This window comes from Girardinichthys multiradiatus, chromosome 11 (genome assembly GCF_021462225.1).
Source record: "Girardinichthys multiradiatus isolate DD_20200921_A chromosome 11, DD_fGirMul_XY1, whole genome shotgun sequence".
Taxonomy (NCBI): domain Eukaryota; kingdom Metazoa; phylum Chordata; class Actinopteri; order Cyprinodontiformes; family Goodeidae; genus Girardinichthys; species Girardinichthys multiradiatus.
Genome location: NC_061804.1, coordinates 27,052,817 through 27,072,102, shown reverse-complemented (window position 1 = coordinate 27,072,102; position 19,286 = coordinate 27,052,817).

Below are 19,286 nucleotides of genomic sequence, written 5' to 3'. Positions count from 1 at the left end.
GGAACAATTTAAATGCATAAATTGAGACTTGATATTAATTCATAATGAGTCAATATAAATCTTTGACCAGAGCAGTATCATTTGGACAGAGCAGCTTATACACAAGATGGATTCTATTTTTCTTTCAAATTATGGTCAAAAGGGGCACGGCGGTGTTGCAGAGGTTAAAAACAGCCGTCGCTGGTTCAACTCCTGGCCCAGGTGACCTTTGTTGCATGTCTTCCCCCTCTCTCCACCCCTGTCCTGTCAGTGAACTTGTTTGAAAAATAAAGGCCACTAGCGCTGGAATTAAACATAAAAAAAAAAAACTTCACCCTCTGTCATTTCTTGGCTTTAATGTATAAGAGATGTGATGTGCAAATGCTTGCTTCTTAACCAGGTTATAAAGTTATTTACATTTAAAATTAAGTGTAAAAAGTGTTAAAAGTTTAAAAGTGTGAAAAACCACAAATTCCTCTTTGTTATTATTCATTAATAAAGTGTCAGGGTTTGGTATTTGTTTGTGTTTAGTTACTTTTTATCTAAGATGTTTATATTTAGTATGTTGGTAATCGTGGTTGTTTTGGTTACTTCCTCTTACTCATTGTTTATTTCCTCCTAGTGTTTGTTGTCACTCTCCTCGTTCATTGCTCCTTTGGTTATTGTTGCTTTCTTAGTTATGACTTAGTATGGTTTTCTCTGTGTTGTTGTTGTTATTGTTATTATTATTATTCATTATTGTAGTGCTCTGGTTTCCTTGAATTTCCTAGTTCAGTTTCCCATTTAGTATCTCTGTGTTTATTTATGGTTAGGTATTTGTTCTCTTTGCACTTTTCTAGTTTATTAGTCTTACTTTCTCTCTGTTAGTTCCTTTATAGTTGTAGTCCCTTTTAGCATGGTTCCTTATGTTTAGTTTCTATAGGTCTAGTCCTCCCTCCTGTTAGGTCAGCTTTAGTTATTGTTTACACTTTGTTTGTATTTATTCTAGTCCTCATGTTCTCTGCTTGTTTCCGTCAGTGTGGTTTTAGGTTTGCTTACTTTTGTAATCTGGGTCTCTTTATGGGTTCTTTGTTTATATTTAGGTTGCCAGGTCTTAGGTTGTTGCTGTTCTTCTGTTTCCTTTAGTTCATGTTTATTCTAGTTTATGCTTCTTTTGATTATTTATCTTTGACTATAAGTTTGCTTGGTCTGTATTTCTCTTTATTTGTTAATTAGTTCCTTGGCCATGTTTTAGTCTATGCATTAGTTCCACCTGTCCCTTCAGCCTCCCTGCCTCCTTATCACACCTGTTCTTAGTTCCTTTGATTACCTGCCTTTGTTCTCCGTCAGTAGATTAGTTGGTTTTGTTTCATTGTTCTTTGCTGGTTCCTTCGTTCGCAACTTGGGTCATTACCCTCGACTATGCTATGTGTACCATGTTCCTGCAGAGCCTGCAGATGTAAGCTTTTGGATTTCGACTCTGGTTAATTCCTGCAGTGATTTTGTTACGTTTTGTAATTTTTGAATAAAGCTGAAGATTAACTAATACTGCTGCCAAGCTCTTGTCTGCGCTTTGGTCCACCCACAACCCCCACCGTGACATCAAGGCTGAAGCCAAAATGAAAAATATTGTGACAAAGGAAAAAACTAAAAGATAGGAAACCCCAGTGTTTTCTTTTTACTATTGCTGTGAGTATAGGTGTTCCGATGCTGTTCCCATACAGTTGCATGTATCAACCACATAGCTTATTAATGGTTGGAAACAGCTCTGCTGTGTCTTGCAGTCTGAGAAAGAACATGAACTTTACACCTTTTAACCTTATTATTATTATTTTCTGCTTTCTTTTAGTTGCTAATTCCCAGATTTCCCTTCAGAAAGTAATGCTTTGATGGATTTTTTAAAAACCTTTTGGTCCAACAAATCAAGATATATGTTTTAATCCAGTGAATGCAAGGGTTGGAAAGTTATTTAAGGTAAAACAAAAAAAATCCAGTATGCGATAAAGAGCTGTTTAGAGTGACAAACAGTCCATAATGCTGCCATCTGCCTGAAATGAATGTAAGGTTAATGGTGAGTTCAGTGCTGGTTTCCTGTGTTATGGCTGTTCTCAGCCAGTTTCCCACAGATTCATTAGGAATGTTTCAAATTAAAGTAGTTTTTAAAATATAGTTTCTCTGCCCCATGATTTGATCCCCATCATGGGTCAGAGTGTATTTTTTAAACTGAAACCATTCTCAGAATAACGTTTTCTTGTGACAAAAGCTTTGGACTCTTATAGAAGAAGAACATTTAAGATCTTTATGATTATCGTTGGCGTTAAGAGTGTTTATCCCACATCATCACTGGTGGCAGAAATATTGACATTGGAATAGTTTGTAATTGAATTTATTTCTGACTATATGATTTGACTGAACTGACTACATATTTCTGTATATAAACTGAATCTGTTTATCATATAAAGGGGCTTGAGGCAATGCTTGTTGTTTTGAGGCACCATAAATAATCTGAATTTAACTGAATTAATACTTTGTAAGGTGACTGTGGCTCAGTAGGAAGAGTAGTTGTCTTGCAATCAGAAGGTTGTGGGTTTGATTCCAGCTTCCTCCTGCCATAGGTTGATGTGCCCCTGGGCAAGGCACTTAACTTCAAGTTGGCTACTGATCTGCGTATCAGTGTATGAATGTGTGAGTGTTAGTGAGTGCAATTGGGTGAATGTGGCTCTAGTATGAAGTGCTTTGAGCAGTCTGTATAACTGGAAAAGTGCTATATAAGTTCAGTCCATTTGCATACCACATTTTTGCCAGTAAGACTGCACATACTCATACTTAGCATAAAACTTCACAAGGCTGGAGCAGAAAGATAGTCAAGTGACTCATAGCAACATATAACAGGAACTTGCTTTAAAACTTGAATAATTTAATAATGAATAGGAAGGACAGAGAGGGATCTTTGGCCATACATCTTTGCACAGTCTCTCTAGATCGTCCACATTTCTGGGTCCTTATGTCCTTATGTACTGTTTCTTCAGCTAACACCATGGTTTTTCTATAGGATTTCAGTCTAGAGACTGAGATGGCTGTGAAAAAAGGCTGACGATGGAGAACTATTGTGTTGGAAAGACTTAATGATGACCCGTTCTCAGCTTACTGGCATAGGCCACCAGAAAGTTATTTAAAATGTCTTGGTATTTCAAAGTCTCCATGATGCCAGGCCCACTAAACAAGGTTTGCAGGACCTTCGGAAGAGACAGAGGCCCACAGAATCACTAGCTCTAACCCAGGGAAAACAGAAAGGAATTTGTAGTTTATAGAAACTCTGATTAACCTAAAATGTTGGGCGAGCAAAAGATGAGAACACAATAACATCAAAGCGTACTCTTTTGACTCATTTCATGAGGGTGATTTAGCAATCTATGACATATTTTTTATGAAGTTCAGTGTCATCCATCCATCCATCCATCCATCATCTATGCCCACTTGTCCGTGCAGGTTTGCAGGGAAGCTGGTATCTATCTCTAGCGGGCGTTGTGTGAGACTCAGGGTATGGCCTTGACAGGTCGCCAGTTCACAGGGACACACAGGACAAACAAGCAAGCACACTCACACCTAGAGAGACAAATTAACCTAATATGTCATGTTTTTGGACTGGGGGAGGCAGCTGGAGTACCCAGAGAGAACTCACCCATACACAGGGAGAACACCATGCAGAAAGATCCAAGACCGGGACTCAAACCCAGGACCTTCTTGCTGCAAAGCAAAGGTACTATCAACTGTTCCACCGTGCAGCCAGTCAATGTCATCCCAACAAATTTTTTTTTCAAAGAAGAAAACAATGACAACACATCCAATGGTTCTAGAAAGGACTAAAAACACTACATACATCTTTATACCCACACATAAAGCTTTGTATATCAGTTTCCTTTGGTTTGTGGATTGATTTGATCTTTTTTTTTAATCTCTACTGTCATTGGCAAACTTTTTATAGCTGACCTGCTGGAGGACTTTTTCTCTTACACTATTTTAGAAATGAATTTATTCCTTAGGAAAAAACAGTTTACAGTAAAAATAGCTTGAAAGTATTTCTTTCATTTATTATTCATAAGCAGGCAAGGAGGGAACACGAAAGGCAAGAGACAGAGAACAAAGGAAGACATAATTCCCAAAAGGCAGACGTGTTGCTAATAATATTTTTACAGTTCTGCAGTGGCCCTTTTACAGTGAAGGAAAACGCTGACATTTTCATTATTTAAGAATAGCAAGACTCCTACTACTCACGTTCTCTGATTGGTGAGTAATACGGGACTTCTTCCATAAAAAAGTTCCTGTTCCTGTAAAAGCAGAAACACAGAGTATGGACAACTGCTCCAACTACAGCCAGAACCATGCGCCGTGTGTGACAGATAACGGTTTTGTAAACCCAATTAATATTCTGTATTTTGAACATAGTTAATATCTGGACACTCTTTCCACTGATAACATCCAGGAAATCAGGAGCTGTTTATGTTTGGGCTGTTTATATGAACAAGCCAACAGTACACCCTAATAATTGCTGGGTTAAAAATAAACCAGTTTTATTTTGCTAACCCAGTTGTGGGTCAAATATGGACAGATCCAGGCCTGAGTTGATTTAACTTAACAGAGTTTGGATTTGACTACGCCAAAACAAATTCCTTGTATGTCCAAAAACGTACTTGGCAATAAAGCTTTCTGATTCTGATTCTGATTTGACCCAGCTGGGTTTTCAACACAAAGAATGGGTTAAACTGACTAATGTTTGACAATAATGCTACTGAAGAGTAAGCTGAAAATAAAGATCCATAAATAATTTGAAAAAGTTATATTTGAGTCTAAATAAAAAAATAAATTGCCCATTAAACATGATCAAACTATAAAAATACAAAATAACCTCACGATGTGTAAGAAAACTTTTGTTTACAGCTGAATTTGAATAGTAACATTCATACTCTCTATAAGATGTTGCATAAAAAATTTCATTGTTGTATAAATGATTGGTATATTCTAACTCTTAGTGAACACTTCATGTTAAGGCATTATGGGAGAAGGAGGGTGAGATATGTATTTCTGAGGCAGAATTCACTTCAAGCCCAATGGAAAGGAGCCAAATCCTTGGAAGTATTTGAGTGGAAAATAGTGCTAATAATAATTTATTACTCCAAGCCAGAAAACACGCCATGATGGGGTGTCCCCTACCTGTTCTGTGGGACTGCCCTCTTTTAAAACAAACTTCGACAGACATTCATGTAGCTTTACAGGATATTTTTAAATGTTATAAATCTTCCCCTTTGGAATAAAGACTATATTCTCTGGATGTACACCACAGTACTGGCAAAAGAAGGTCGAACACTTTAAATATGTTATTATTTGCAAGCAAGAAGACAATGAGAAGCAAATGGTTAACACAGCAAAGGCCACCCCTGAGCGGTTGGACTGAAGTCACCATGGACATTTATAAAATGGAGAAGGTAACAACTGTAGCAAATTATAAATCACGATTTGTTTGATCCGTGCTGGAAAAAGTGGATTCAATACAAATTACTCAAGAGGCGTAACATAACTTTGGGGGATGTTGGAGACATAGAGTCCGAGTGGACCATGTTCTCCGCATCTATTGTCGATGCTGCTACCCGTAGATGCGGCCGTAAGGTCTGCGGTGCCTGTCGCGGCGGCAATCCCAGAACCCGGTGGTGGACACCGGCAGTAAGGGACGCTGTCAAGCTGAAGAAGGAGTCCTATCGGCTGTGGTTGGCTTGTGGGACTCCTGAGGCAGCTGACGGGTACTGTGAAGCCAAGCGTGCTGCGGCCGGGCTGTGGCAGAGGCAAAAACTCGGGCCTGGGAAGAGTTCGGTGAGGCCATGGAGAAGGACTACCGGTTGGCCTCGAAGCCATTCTGGCAAACCGTCCGGCGCCTCAGGAGGGGGAAGCAGTGCTTTGCCAACACTGTTTATAGTGGGGGTGGGAGACTGCTGACCTCGACTGAGGACATTATCAGGCGGTGGAAGGAGTACTTCGAGGATCTCCTCAATCCTGCCATCATGCATTCCCTGGTGGAAACAGAGGCTGGGGACTCGGGGTTGGACTCTTTCATCACCCAGGCTGAAGTCACCGAGGTAGTTAAAAAGCTCCACGGTGGCAAGGCTTCGGGGGTGGATGAGATCCCCCCTGAGTACCTCAAGTCTCTGGATGTTGTAGGGCTGTCATGGTTGACACGCCTCTTCAACATTGCGTGGCGGACAGGGACAATGCCTTTGGATTGGCAGACTGGGGTGGTGGTCCCCCTTCATAACCAGCTCTATACCCTCTACAGGGTACTCGAGGGTTCATGGGAGTTTGCCCAACCGGTTCACATGTGTTTTGTGGACCTGGAGAAGGCATTCGACTGTGTCCCTCGTGATGCCCCGTGGGGGGTGCTCCAGGAGTATGGAATCGGGGGTCCTTTATTAGGGGCCATCCGGTCCCTGTACGAGCGGAGCAGAAGTTTGGTCCGCATTGCCGGCACTAAGTCGGACCTGTTCCCAGTGCATGTTAGACTCCGGCAGGGCTGCCCTTTTTCACCGGTCCTGTTCATAACTTTTATGGACAGGATTTCTAGACGTAGCCAAGGGCCGGAGGGGGTCTGGTTTGGGGACCAGTGGATTTCGTCTCTTCTTTTTGCAGATGACGTGGTCCTGCTGGCCCCCTCTAGCCACATGCGCTGTGGCGGTTCGCAGCCGAGTGTGAAGCGGCAGGGATTGAAATCAGCTCCTCCAAGTCCGAGGCCAAGGTTCTCGACCGGAAAAGGGTGGCTTGTCCTCTTCAGGTTGGAGGGAAGTTCCTGCCTCAAGTGGAGGAGTTTAAGTATCTCGGGGTCTTGTTCACGAGTGGGGGAAAAATGGAGCGGGAGATCGACAGACGGATCGGTGCGGCTGCCGCAGTAATGGGGGCACTGTGTCGGTCCGTTGTGGTGAAGAGAGAGCTGAGCCGAAAAGCAAAGCTCTCAATTTACTGGTCGGTCTACGTTCCTACCCTCACCTATGGCCATGAACTTTGGGTCATGACCAAAAGAACAAGATCCCGGATACAAGCGGCTGAAATGAGCTTCCTCAGTAGGGTGGCCGGGCACTCCCTTAGAGATAGGGTGAGGAGCTCGGCCATCCGGGAGGGGCTCGGAGTAGAGCCACTACTCCTCCACATCGAGAGGAGCCAGTTGAGGTGGCTCGGGCATCTATACCAGATGCCTCCTGGACGCCTTCCTCGGGAGGTGTTCCAGGCACATCCCACCGGGAGGAGGCCCAGGGGATGGCCAAGGACACGCTGAAGGGACTATGTCTCTCGGCTGGCCTGGAACGCCTTGGGCTCCACCCGGAGGAGCTGCAGGAGGTGTCTGGGGAGAGGGGCGTCTGGGCGTCTCGGCTGAGTCTGCTGCCCCCGCAACCCGGTCCTGGATAAGCGGAAGACGACGAGACGTGAGACGAGCCTAACATAACTTTGTAGTAAATTTTATAATATTCCAGGTCACCCCTGTAGGTTTTGTTCAACAATTTTAGTTTTTTCACTGATGTGGAAATTTAAGTTGCTTTAATTTCTTATTATTTGTGTATACTGAATGTGCAAATAATTGCTTGGTGTGTGCCCATCAGTGACTTTATCGAAATACTAAATTACAAAAAAAAATGTTACATAAAATATTGTGTGTCTGATAAGGGATTAACAATACATACTGTTTACGAACGAGATGATATTAGGTTTATAAGAATGAGACAAGAAGAGATGTTAGTAATATGTTTTGGTAAAACTAAAAATCCAATTTTTAACCTAAATATAATAATGGTTTCCAAAATGACAGTGTTTTTTTTTAATATATATAAATTTATTTATTTTAATTTATATAAAAAATGACAGTGTTTTAAATTTTACGTAAAGGTGTGATGAGTCCATATATTGTGTTTTTTTATTCCGGTCTAATTTCTAAGGTGGTGTGATTAAGAAAATAGATTTTTTTGAATTTAAATCTGAAACTGTGTTGTGAATAATTTCTATTGAGTGTCAAATTATTCTGTTCATGTTTGACCTGCTTAAATGAGTTAAATTCTGAACACCTGACGAAATACAGTCCAGACTCCTTAAGAATTGTGAATGGACCTTTATGTTTAGCGCCATTGGAAAGTTACAAAGCAGATGCCAACTTTAGCATCATTACTAACTAATTGTCAGCCAGTCCAAGTGTTCTCGCAGTCCTCACAAATCATTTGTAACGTGTTTATAACACAGTTTATTTTTTCTGCTGAACACTCGAAATGATGCCACACAAATGATATATAACTGTCAAGATTTTCTTCAATGCTTTAACCAAGTTTTGTTGGTCAGCTCTTTGATCCCAGCGTTTGGGTTAAAGTAATAACCCAGCATTTTTTACAGTGTAATTCAGTCATTAGAATAAACAGACAGCTAATTAGCTACATTCGCTGTGCTGTGGACTCTGTTGTTTCTCTGTGCATCCTGTTCCTTTTCACTGTCAACATACAGTAGCACGTTCTTCTAGGATAAACATTTGACTCTTGGTGACACATCTCATAAACACCCAGAAGGGATGGACTGTATTGCTCCATTTCACAGTACAGAGTGGAGGACACTGCACTGGTTAACTGGTTTAAGTGTGTGTGTGTGTGTGTGTGTGTGTGTGTGTGTGTGTGTGTGTGTGTGTGCGTGCGTGCGTGCGTGCGTGCGTGCGTGCGTGCGTGCGTGCGTGCGTGCGTGCGTGCGTGTGTGTGTGTGTGTGTGTGTGTGTGTGTGTGTGTGAGTGCATGCGTCTGTTGGTCCACACAAGGGGAAATGGGTTATGTGGGTTAATGGTTTAGGAAGGTATGAATTGATGGTTAGGGTAGGTTTAGGGTTAGCTATAAAGTAGTAAGGGTTAGGGTGAGGCTAAAGCAGTGAATGGAAGTCGATGAAAGGTCCCTTCAAGGATATGAAAATACTATATCTGTGTTTGTGTGTTTGTTTTTGGACTGGTGCCTCAACAGCATATCTCACTCTTCAGTGTCAGCCAGACAGAGCAGATGGAAGGAAAGCTCTTTCTGGCTCACTGGTGGTTCTGAAAGTTGGTCCCAATGAACATGTGTTAGAAGGTGAAACTGGTCATTTGAGACAGCCCAAAGTGTGCTTTATTTCTCACTGCACATCCTCTATCTGCAACAGCACACATGTAACTTCTTCTCATTTTGTCATTTTGACACACAGAATGATGTGTATTTCATTGAGGTCGTAACAAACTAACCTCAGGTAGTGGAAAATTGGGAAGTGAAATGAAAATGATACAAGATTTTTAAAATTTTTACAAATAAACACTGTTTGTATTTGTATTCATACCCCTTTATTCTGATATCCCTAAATGAAACACAGTTATCTTCACAAGTCACCAAATTAGTAATTAGTCCACATTGCTTGCAATGTTGTCAGTATAAATCCTTCTGTTCTGTGACGCAAACAGCACCATGAAGACCAAGTAGTGAATGTGACAAGAAGAAAACCATGGCTGACTGCATACAATAAGGAAATGTGATCCCAGTAATTTAAAGGCAATGTGAGGGTGCAGCAAACACAGGGATGAAGGTTCTCGAGTCAGATGAGACCACAACGGAACTTCCTGGCCTACATGAAAAACACTATTGTGGAGAACTAACACTACAAATTCCCCAGAACGAACCATCCCCACAGAGAAATATGGTGGTGGCAGCATTATCCTGTGGGAATGCTCTTGTTGAGTGCGGACACCGATCAGAGTTGATGGAAAGATGGAAAGCTAAATACAGGGCAGTCCTGTAAGCCTGTTAGAAGCTGCGAAAGACTCAAGTCTGAGGTGGAGGTTTACATTCCAGTAGGAAAACAACCCTAAAAATACAAATGGGGGTTTGGTAGTTATCCATGTGTTAAAAGGGCCCAGGCAAAGTACAGCCCTAAATGCAGTTGAAAATCTGTGGTTCTCAGATGTTCTCCATCCAATCTAACTGACCTTAAGGTATTTTCCATTAAAGAATGGGCAAAAATGTTAGTATATAAATGTGTAAAGCTGTTGAAGACATATTCTAACAGACTAGTAGTTAATATTGCACACCAAATGTTTCAGATTTGTGCTGGTAAAATAGTTTAAGAACCATGATTCATTATCCCGCTTTACAAATATGCTCTGCTTTGTGTTGTTCTATGACATAAAATCTCGGTAAAATACACTGATGTCTTTGGCTGTAATGTCACAAAATGTGAAACGTTCTTGGGATTTGCATGCTTTTGCAAGGCACTTGACATGTTGGGGGACAGAATATGTGATACTTTCACCACTTTGAAATCTTCAAATACAGTAAAAAGGTCAAATGTTAAAAAAGCTTTATCTTTGATAAAAATCATGATCATAATATTACCTAAAACCTTTATCAAACATGGCATGGTGTCTCTTTTCAGACACCTATAGACTATGAGTGTATGTATATTTTGGTGTGTAAATATGCATAGAAATAAGGTTAATATGCAGGAATCCATCAGGCGTGACAGTCTTTATTTAACCTCCAATTTGAATTACACAGTAATCTAATATAGTCGTTCTACTGAGTCGTTGAATTGTCACCATTTGTTATAACTTCCAATGTGAAACTGGTGTCAATCTTTTTATTGCGCTTATCATAACATGTATCAGTGTCTCTTTTCTGAGAAATGTGTGGAGTAAACAAAAAACATGAACAGTTCCTCTGAAGGGTCCATGGAGGCTCGCAGTAGTAGCAGATTGGTTGAGTGGGCGCATGGATTACAGAGTAGGAAGTCTTCTCTTTGGTCCTGCTGTGTCTCACTGTGTGCCAATGACTCTCACTGCCAAAACCTGGGCTGTGATTAGGAGACTGCAAAACAGCCAAGACCTGGAGCTTAGAGCTGAGCTTTCCTCCAGGGCGCTATTCATGGCTGCTGTCCTGCAGCAATGCTGAGTTAGAGGAGGCAGCATGGTGGTTAATACTGCTGCAGATGTACTGTGAAAATTCACAGAAGGAACACAGCGTGTTTTTAGCTAGCTACGAAAGAAATAACCTGTCAGCTGGACTGGAATCCATAATTCCTACATTTTACATGCTGTGAATGAATCAAAAGTTAAAAGAAAAAGGTCTTTATTTCCCTGGCCATGGCATAATAGCAGACTGACTGCAGCGACAACAGCTAATCTCATGATAGACACATTTTAAGATGTGAGTTCTTCAACTAGTCATGCACGCACACCCTCAATCGATTTTTAAGCCAATTTCCAATCATCTGCCTGTCTGAGCAGGGTGAGACAGATGGAAGGATTGTGTTGTAGCTTCAGTTCATACACTCTGTTGGTTTCCCAGCCAATGTGAGGGACACAAGTGGCAAAGGATTCATTGCAACCTATTAATGGCCATCACAGATCACAGTTGAGGAAACCAGCTGGCATGGGTACAGCAGGGAGGCAGAAATCAGTGACCTCCATTCTGGATTTAGATGTCTCATAATTGTTTGTGACAGAAAGGAGAAGTGAACCTGATCTGTGTTTGGATTGCTTTGATCCTGTGGAGCTTCCTGAATTATCAGAAATATTAGCTTCATCTAAACCATCAGCTTGTATGTTAGACCCAATCCAAACCAAATTATTTAAGGAAGTGTTCCCTCTGATTACCAGCCCCATTTTAGACATGATTAATCTATCTTTAGTAAATGGATATGTACCACAAGCTTTTAAGGTAGCTGTAATTAAACCTTTACTTAAGAAACCTTTGCTTGATTGAGATTACTTAAAAAAAATTATAGACCTATATCCAATCTTCTATTCTCATCTAAAACTCTTGAGAAAATAGTTGCTAATCAAATGTGTGAGCATTTACACAGCAATGACCTGTTTGAAGAGTTTCAGTCAGGTTTCAGTGCTCATCATAGCACTGAAACAGCTCTGCTGAAAGTCACTAATTATATTCTTATGGCCTCAGATAATGGACTTGTGTCTGTTCTGGTTCTGTTAGATCTCAGTGCTGCATTTAATACAGTCGACCACAATATTCTCTTAGAAAGGCTGGAATAGGCTGTAGGGATCGGGGGAACAGCGCTAGGCCGGTTTAAATCTTATTTGTCTGACAGATTCCAGTTTGTTCATGTAAATGATAAATCATCTTTAAACTCCAGAGTTAATTGTGGAATACCACAGGGTTCAGTACTTGGGCCAATTCTCTTTACTATATATATGCTTCAAATAGGTCAAATTATCAGGCAGCATAGGATAAATTTTCACTGTTACGCTGATGATACTCAGCTTTACTTATCTATAAATCCTGATGAACCCAACCAGTTAGATAGATTACAAGCATGTCTTGAAGACATAAAAACTTGGATGACTTTAAATTTTCTGCTTCTAAATTCAGACAAGACAGAAGTTGTCGTCTTTGGACTGGAGTCTCTAAAACAGAAACTGCTTAGTCAATCTCTTAACCTGGATGGCATTAAATTGACCTCTGGTAATAAGGTAAAAAATCTTGGTGTTATTTTTGACCAGGACATGTCATTTAAATCCCATATTAAACAGGATTCTAGGATTTTCCTTATTTCACCTCAGGAACATTGCCAAAATTAGAAATATCCTATCCAGGAGTGACGCTGAAGAACTAGTCCATGTATTTGTTACTTCAAGGCTGGACTATTGTAATTCTTTACTATCAGGATGTCCACAAAATGCAGTTAAAAGCCTTCAGCTGATTCAAAATGCTGCAGCAAGAGTTCTGATGAAAATTAATAACAGAGATCATATTTCTCCTATTTTAGCTTCCCTTCATTGGCTTCCTGTTAAATCCAGAATAGAATTAAAAATTCTCCTCCTCACATATAAAGCCCTTAATGATCTAGCTCCATCATACATCAGAGATCTGATGGTTCCATATGTTCCTAACAGAGCACTTCATTCTCAGACTGCAGGTTTACTGGTGGTTCCTAGAGTCTCTAGAAGTAGAATGGGAGGCAGATCCTTTAGTTATCAGGCTCCTCTCCTGTGGAACCAGCTCCCAGTTTTAGTCCATGAGGCAGACATCATGTCTACTTTTAAGGCGGCTTAAAACTTTTCTTTTTGATAAAGCTTATAGTTAGAGTGGCTTAGGTTATCCTGAGCTATCTCTGTAATTATGCTGCTATAGGCTTAGGCTGCTGGAGGACATAATGACCACTTTCACCCTCTTCGCTACATTCTCACACTACTCTACAACTTTGCATTATTTGCTGTTATTTCAGTTTTTAACTTTATGTTCTCTCTCTTTTCTCTTCCTAGACGCTACACCTGGCCTGACTGTGTGTCTACCTGTGACACCTTTCTGGATGGGGGCATCGTCCAAGCTTCTGCTGGCAACAACTTAATGCTCGCCCTCTACTGATGATCCACATGGCCCTGTCTTTTAGTGTTTAACCCTGTCTCTCTCCCGCTGACTGAGCTTTACTGTAACTAATTATATGTGCTCTCTTTCAGACTCTAACCTTGAAAACTGGCTCAGAGTTTATCTGTTCTTTCTTTCTAGATGAAACAACTAAAGGAGCTACAGCAACTAACATTTACTTTTCCTTCCCATAGAAAGTACTCCTGGATCAGTGCTTCTGTGTTCTTTTTGTGTCTCTGCTCTGTTCTCTCAAACCCCCAGTCGGTCGTGGCAGATGGCCGCTCACACTGAGCCTGGTTCTGGTTCTGCTGGAGGTTTCTTCCTGTTAAAAGGGAGTTTTTCCTCTCCACTGTCGCTACATGCATGCTCAGTATGAGGGATTGCTACAATGTCAACGCCAGTGACTGTCCACTGTCTCTACATGCTCATCCAGGAGGAGTAACTGCTACAAGTGTCTGACTCGATGTAATCTGCTAGGTTTCCTTAGATAGAAAAACTTTTTATCCTATTTGAATAAATAACTGAATCTGACTGCACTGTTCAATAGTTAGGATTAATTGGAATGTATGCCTGACTGTTGTGAAGTGCCTTGAGACGACATGTGTTGTGAACTGGCGCTATATAAATAAACTGAATTGAATAGAAGTGGAACTCTTTAATGCTGCATCCTGTTTGCCACACCACTTTGCAAACATACACAACCCCATGATTTTTCTTGTCGAAACAACTTAAAACCATGCATCAGTTTACTTCCACTAGATGATTGTTCACTACTTGTGTTGGTGTATCACATGATGTCTGAATGAAAAACAATTAAGTTCAAGTAGTTTGAATACTCTTGCATAGCACTGTGGAAATAGGGGATTCAGACATGCAAAAGTAGAATGTTCTAAAATAACATATTTTTCAGCTTGGATAGATTTTATGCAAAATTATAAATGGTGGTACAACAGTTTTTATTTCATATTTAGACCACAATCCTCACAATTTTGCATGAAAAACTGAGCTAAAGGTCAGAGCTTGAGAAAGAAAATAAAAAACGGAATAGGCATTCATTGCATCTTCTGTCACTGATCTCTAGTGGAAATCTGAGTATTGAATAATTCATAGGCAGTGGGAGGTGAATAATGAATATGTGTGTGTGATTAAAGGATGCATACAGATGAAGTAGAGAGTGAGTGTGAGAGGAGGGCTTCCCCCGCTGTGTGATCTTTCACGCTTGTCACACAAAGGATTTAATGAAAATGGTCCAGTGGGGGAGCTACAGTAGTTACAGAAGGCATCATGAACCCAACTTCTGCCACTAACAAACACGACACAGCACTCTCAATTTATACAACCAGTGGAAATGGAGTGAAAAGGGGAATACATGTGTAAAAATGCACGGAAAGGAATAATCTCTGCATCATGCAGAGCTGTGTCTGCAGGCTAGGGTCTCGTACACAGGGAGGACAGAAATTTTAAGCCTTCTGCATCTGAGCTGCATCCCACTCTTCTGAGTGTGCATAGATTTTAAAGGAGCCTCAGTAAATGTTGTGTGTGCATCACCTGCTTGTGTGTTTTATGAAACATGCGTGTGTGAGTGTAAAAAGGATATACATCCATCCGCCAACGCAACACCTCCTGTTGCACACCACTGTTTTAAGTGTATACCTTTTAGGTATGTGAAAAAGCATCATGGAACAAGGCAAGAACAAAGATTATTAGGTTTTGTATTTATTAAAAATATTGGCAGGAAGTGGTGGAGGATGTGATCTTAGTGTCTAATTCAGAACGGAAAAACACCTAGGAGGAGCTTGGTTAACAAAAGACTGGTGTTAAGATTTGAGACCCTCTGTTCTAATTCATGTACATCATGAATTAGAATAGAAAGGTTTGAATGTCAATACAGAGCAGAGAGCAAATTGAAATGATCAGACCAAAGCCTCAGTGGCAGATTGCTTTTATGTGGCCACAGGTGCTGCTGTTTCAGTTGTTTCCCATCATTATAAAATAAAATAAAAAGGCTGTATAAGGGCTATCAAGGTTATGACGTAGATAAAAAAAATTGCAAGTTTGTTAAAAACCAAAGATATCTTGAAAAACCTAACTAATCTATGCAAATTCCTTTACTAATCTAGATAATTATAGATCTTTCACAATGTACCATATTTTTCTCGTTTGTTTCTTATCATTTTATAGGAGAATGTGTGTGTGAAAGGTCTGAAACAGCCAAAAGCTTAAGCATATAAACATACATACAGAAATTGTTTCACTATATCCACTCTTGAGTTTGTCCGAGCTACCACACCCTGTTGGCGGTCAGACGCCTCGGAGCTCCTCTGGTCCTTGGTCCCCAGAAGCAATCACACACTCTATCTAAAAACTCTTAAATGAATGACACTCATACAGCTTCTAACTTTTAGCTCTTTTTAATCTAAGTTAAGGCAGAGGAATGTGAGATCAGCGCTGAGGCTCCCGTCTCGGACCGTCGGCGTCTGTTAGAGGATGACGAAGAGCCCCGATAGAAGGTCACATGTAGTTTTATATCTGGCACTCCAATGCAATGGATGTTCTCTCCCTCAGTGATTATCAGTAGACTATGTGTCACCATTGTAAGGTCAGGTAAGGTAAGTTTATTTATATAGCAATTTTCAGCAACGAGACACTCAAAGCGCTGTACATACAATTACAATACAATCACAAAGCAAATAAACACAGATACAGACACAGAAAAATAAATCAAATGATAAAATCAAACAACAGAGGTAATTTAAAAAAGTAAAATAAAATCAAATAAAGAGAATAGAATGATGGACAAGAAAATTAAAGGAAAATCGGACTGAAAACGCAACTAATCATGCCTAAATGGCACAGTCAAAGGCCACTCTTTGTGGTGTCTATCTGTTAGATTGTGTAGTAACGGGTGTCCATACTTAATCTAGGTGTGCTGTGGCTTTATAATCAAACCAGTTATTACAGCTGCTCCACTATCAAACCCAGTGCCCCAGCCTCAGGTCATTCATGACAAACCTTGGGCCACTTATCCTTATAATGTGTGTCGATGAGCATTCTTATCCTATTCTAACAAAAGGGAAGCATTAGAACTTATATTTTATATTACTATGGTATGAATGGGAAAACAGCTATGAGTCATATTAATAAAGGTTATTCCTAACAAGTATAGTGTGTGATCTGTGATGCTGTGGGCCTATTGCTTTCTAGGGTCAACAACGCAAGAAGAGCAACAGAGTGAAACCAGGATATTTTAGAGTGAGACTATGAAGATGACGTTTTATTATAGGGTTTTTGGAAAATATTTTAGCATTCCCTTTAGAGAATTGTCCTGGAAAAATGAAGCGCAGGCTTAGGAAACCACATTTGTGGTGAAGCCTGTGCTGCATTCATTATCCAACACCAGTCCAATTCATTAAAACCTTTAGCTATGCTAGGCATTCAGCTCATCTGGTATAGTGTATGGACCTTTATTGCATATTTTATCTTGAACGTAGTGTTACTGAGATTTACAAGTCTGAAGCCCTTTGAGCACATTGAGTTTGTCACAATGGCAGGTGGGTAAGTTGAAGCATCAGTGCATAGCAGACTTAATTTGCTAAATTCCTTGATGGGTCAGTTCTAGTCTTTTTGAACACATAGTGTTTTAAAACAAATGTTCACAAAATCAAGTAAAACAAAAACCCTGAATCCAAGTTAAAATATTTGAAAAACCAAGTCGTGGTTTTTCTCTTCATGCAACTCAGCTTGGGATGCACAGGTTCAGTGAGAAAGCCTAGTAAAATAGTGTCCATTTAAGCTGAGAGGCCCCAGGAAAAACATTTCATTGTAGGTGTGTCATCCCCTGACTACTTTTTTTTATATACAGTACAGACCAAAAGTTTGGACACACCTTCTCATTCAAAGAGTTTTCTTTATTTTCATGACTATGAATATTGTAGCTTCACACTGAAGGCATCAAAACTATGAATTAACACATGTGGAAACATATACTGAACAAAAAAGTGTGAAACAACCTAAAATATGTCTTATATTCTAGGTTCTTCAAAGTAGCCACCTTTTGCTTTGATTACTGCTCCACACTCTCTTGGCATTCTGTTGATGAGCTTCAAGAGGTAGTCACCTGAAATGGTTTTCACTTCACAGGTGTGCCCTGTCAGGTTTAATAAGTGGTATTTCAAGCCTTATAAATGGGGTTGGGACCATCAGTTGTGTTGTGCAGGAGGTGGATACAGTACACAGCTGATAGTCCTACTGAATAGACTGTTAGAATTTGTATTATGGCAAGAAAAAAGCAGCTAAGTAAAGAAAAACGAGTGGCCATCATTACTTTAAGAAATGAAGGTCAGTCAGTCTGAACAATTGGGAAAACCTTGAAAGTGTCCCCAAGTGCAGTCGCAAAAACCATCAAGCGCTACAAAGAAACTGGCTCACATGAGGACCGCCCCAGGAAAGGACGACCAAGAGTCACCTCTGCTGCGGACGATAAGTTCATCCGAGTCACCAGCCTCAGAAATCACAGGTTAACAGCAGCTCAGATTAGAGAACAGGTCAATGCCACACAGAGTTCTAGCAGCAGACACATCTCTAGAACAACTGTTAAGAGGAGACTGTGTGAATCAGGCCTTCATGGTAAAAGAGCTGCTAGGAAACCACTGCTGAGGACAGGCAACAAGCAGAAGAGACTTGTTTGGGCTAAAGAACACAAGGAATGGACATTAGACCAGTGGAAATCTGTGCTTTGGTCTGATGAGTCCAAGTTTGAGATCTTTGGTTCCAACCACCGTGTCTTTGTGCGGCGCAGAAGAGGTGAACGGATGGACTCTACGTGCCTGGTTCCCACCGTGAAGCATGGAGGAGGAGGTGTGATGGTGTGGGGGCGCTTTGCTGGTGACACTGTTGGGGATTTATTCAAAATTGAAGGCATACTGAACCAGCATGGCTACCACAGCATCTTGCAGCGGCATGCTATTCCATCCGGTTTGCGTTTAGTTGGACCATCATTTATTTTTCAACAGGACAATGACCCCAAACACACCTCCAGGCTGTGTAAGGGCTATTTGACCAAGAAGGAGAGTGATGGGGTGCTGCGCCAGATGACCTGGCCTCCACAGTCACCGGACCTGAACCCAATCGAGATGGTTTGGGGTGAGCTGGACCGCAGAGTGAAGGCAAAAGGGCCAACAAGTGCTAAGCATCTCTGGGAACTCCTTCAAGACTGTTGGAAAACCATTTCAGGTGACTACCTCTTGAAGCTCATCAACAGAATGCCAAGAGTGTGCAGAGCAGTAATCAAAGCAAAAGGTGGCTACTTTGAAGAACCTAGAATATAAGACATATTTTCAGTTGTTTCACACTTTTTTGTTCAGTATATAATTCCACATGTGTTAATTCATAGTTTTGATGCCTTCAGTGTGAAGCTAAAACATTCATAGTCATGAAAATAAAGAAAACTATTTGAATGAGAAGGTGTGTCCAAACTTTTGGTCTGTACTGTAATTTCAGACTACATGAAAACAGCTGATCAGAGTTGATGGAAAGATGGATGGAGCTAAATACTGAACTATTCTGGTAAAATAAATTCCAATGCTGTAATGCTGCAAACTACTTCAGCCTGGGGCAGAGGTTGATCTGCCAGCAGGACAACCCTAAACATACAGCCAGAGCTACAGTGGAATGGTTTAAATTAAAGCCTATTAATGTGGTAAAATGTTAAGGTCCAGACCTAAATCTAGCTGAGAATCTCTGGCAAGATGTTGCAGTTGCTGTCCACAGATGTTCTCCAACCAATCTGACTGACTTTGAGTTGTTTCTGAAAAAAGAAAAACGGAACCTCCACTTTCTAGATTGGCAAAGCTGGTACACAAGACTTGCTGCTGTAAATGCAGAGGAAGTTGGTCTACAAAACATTGACTCTGCAAACGCACA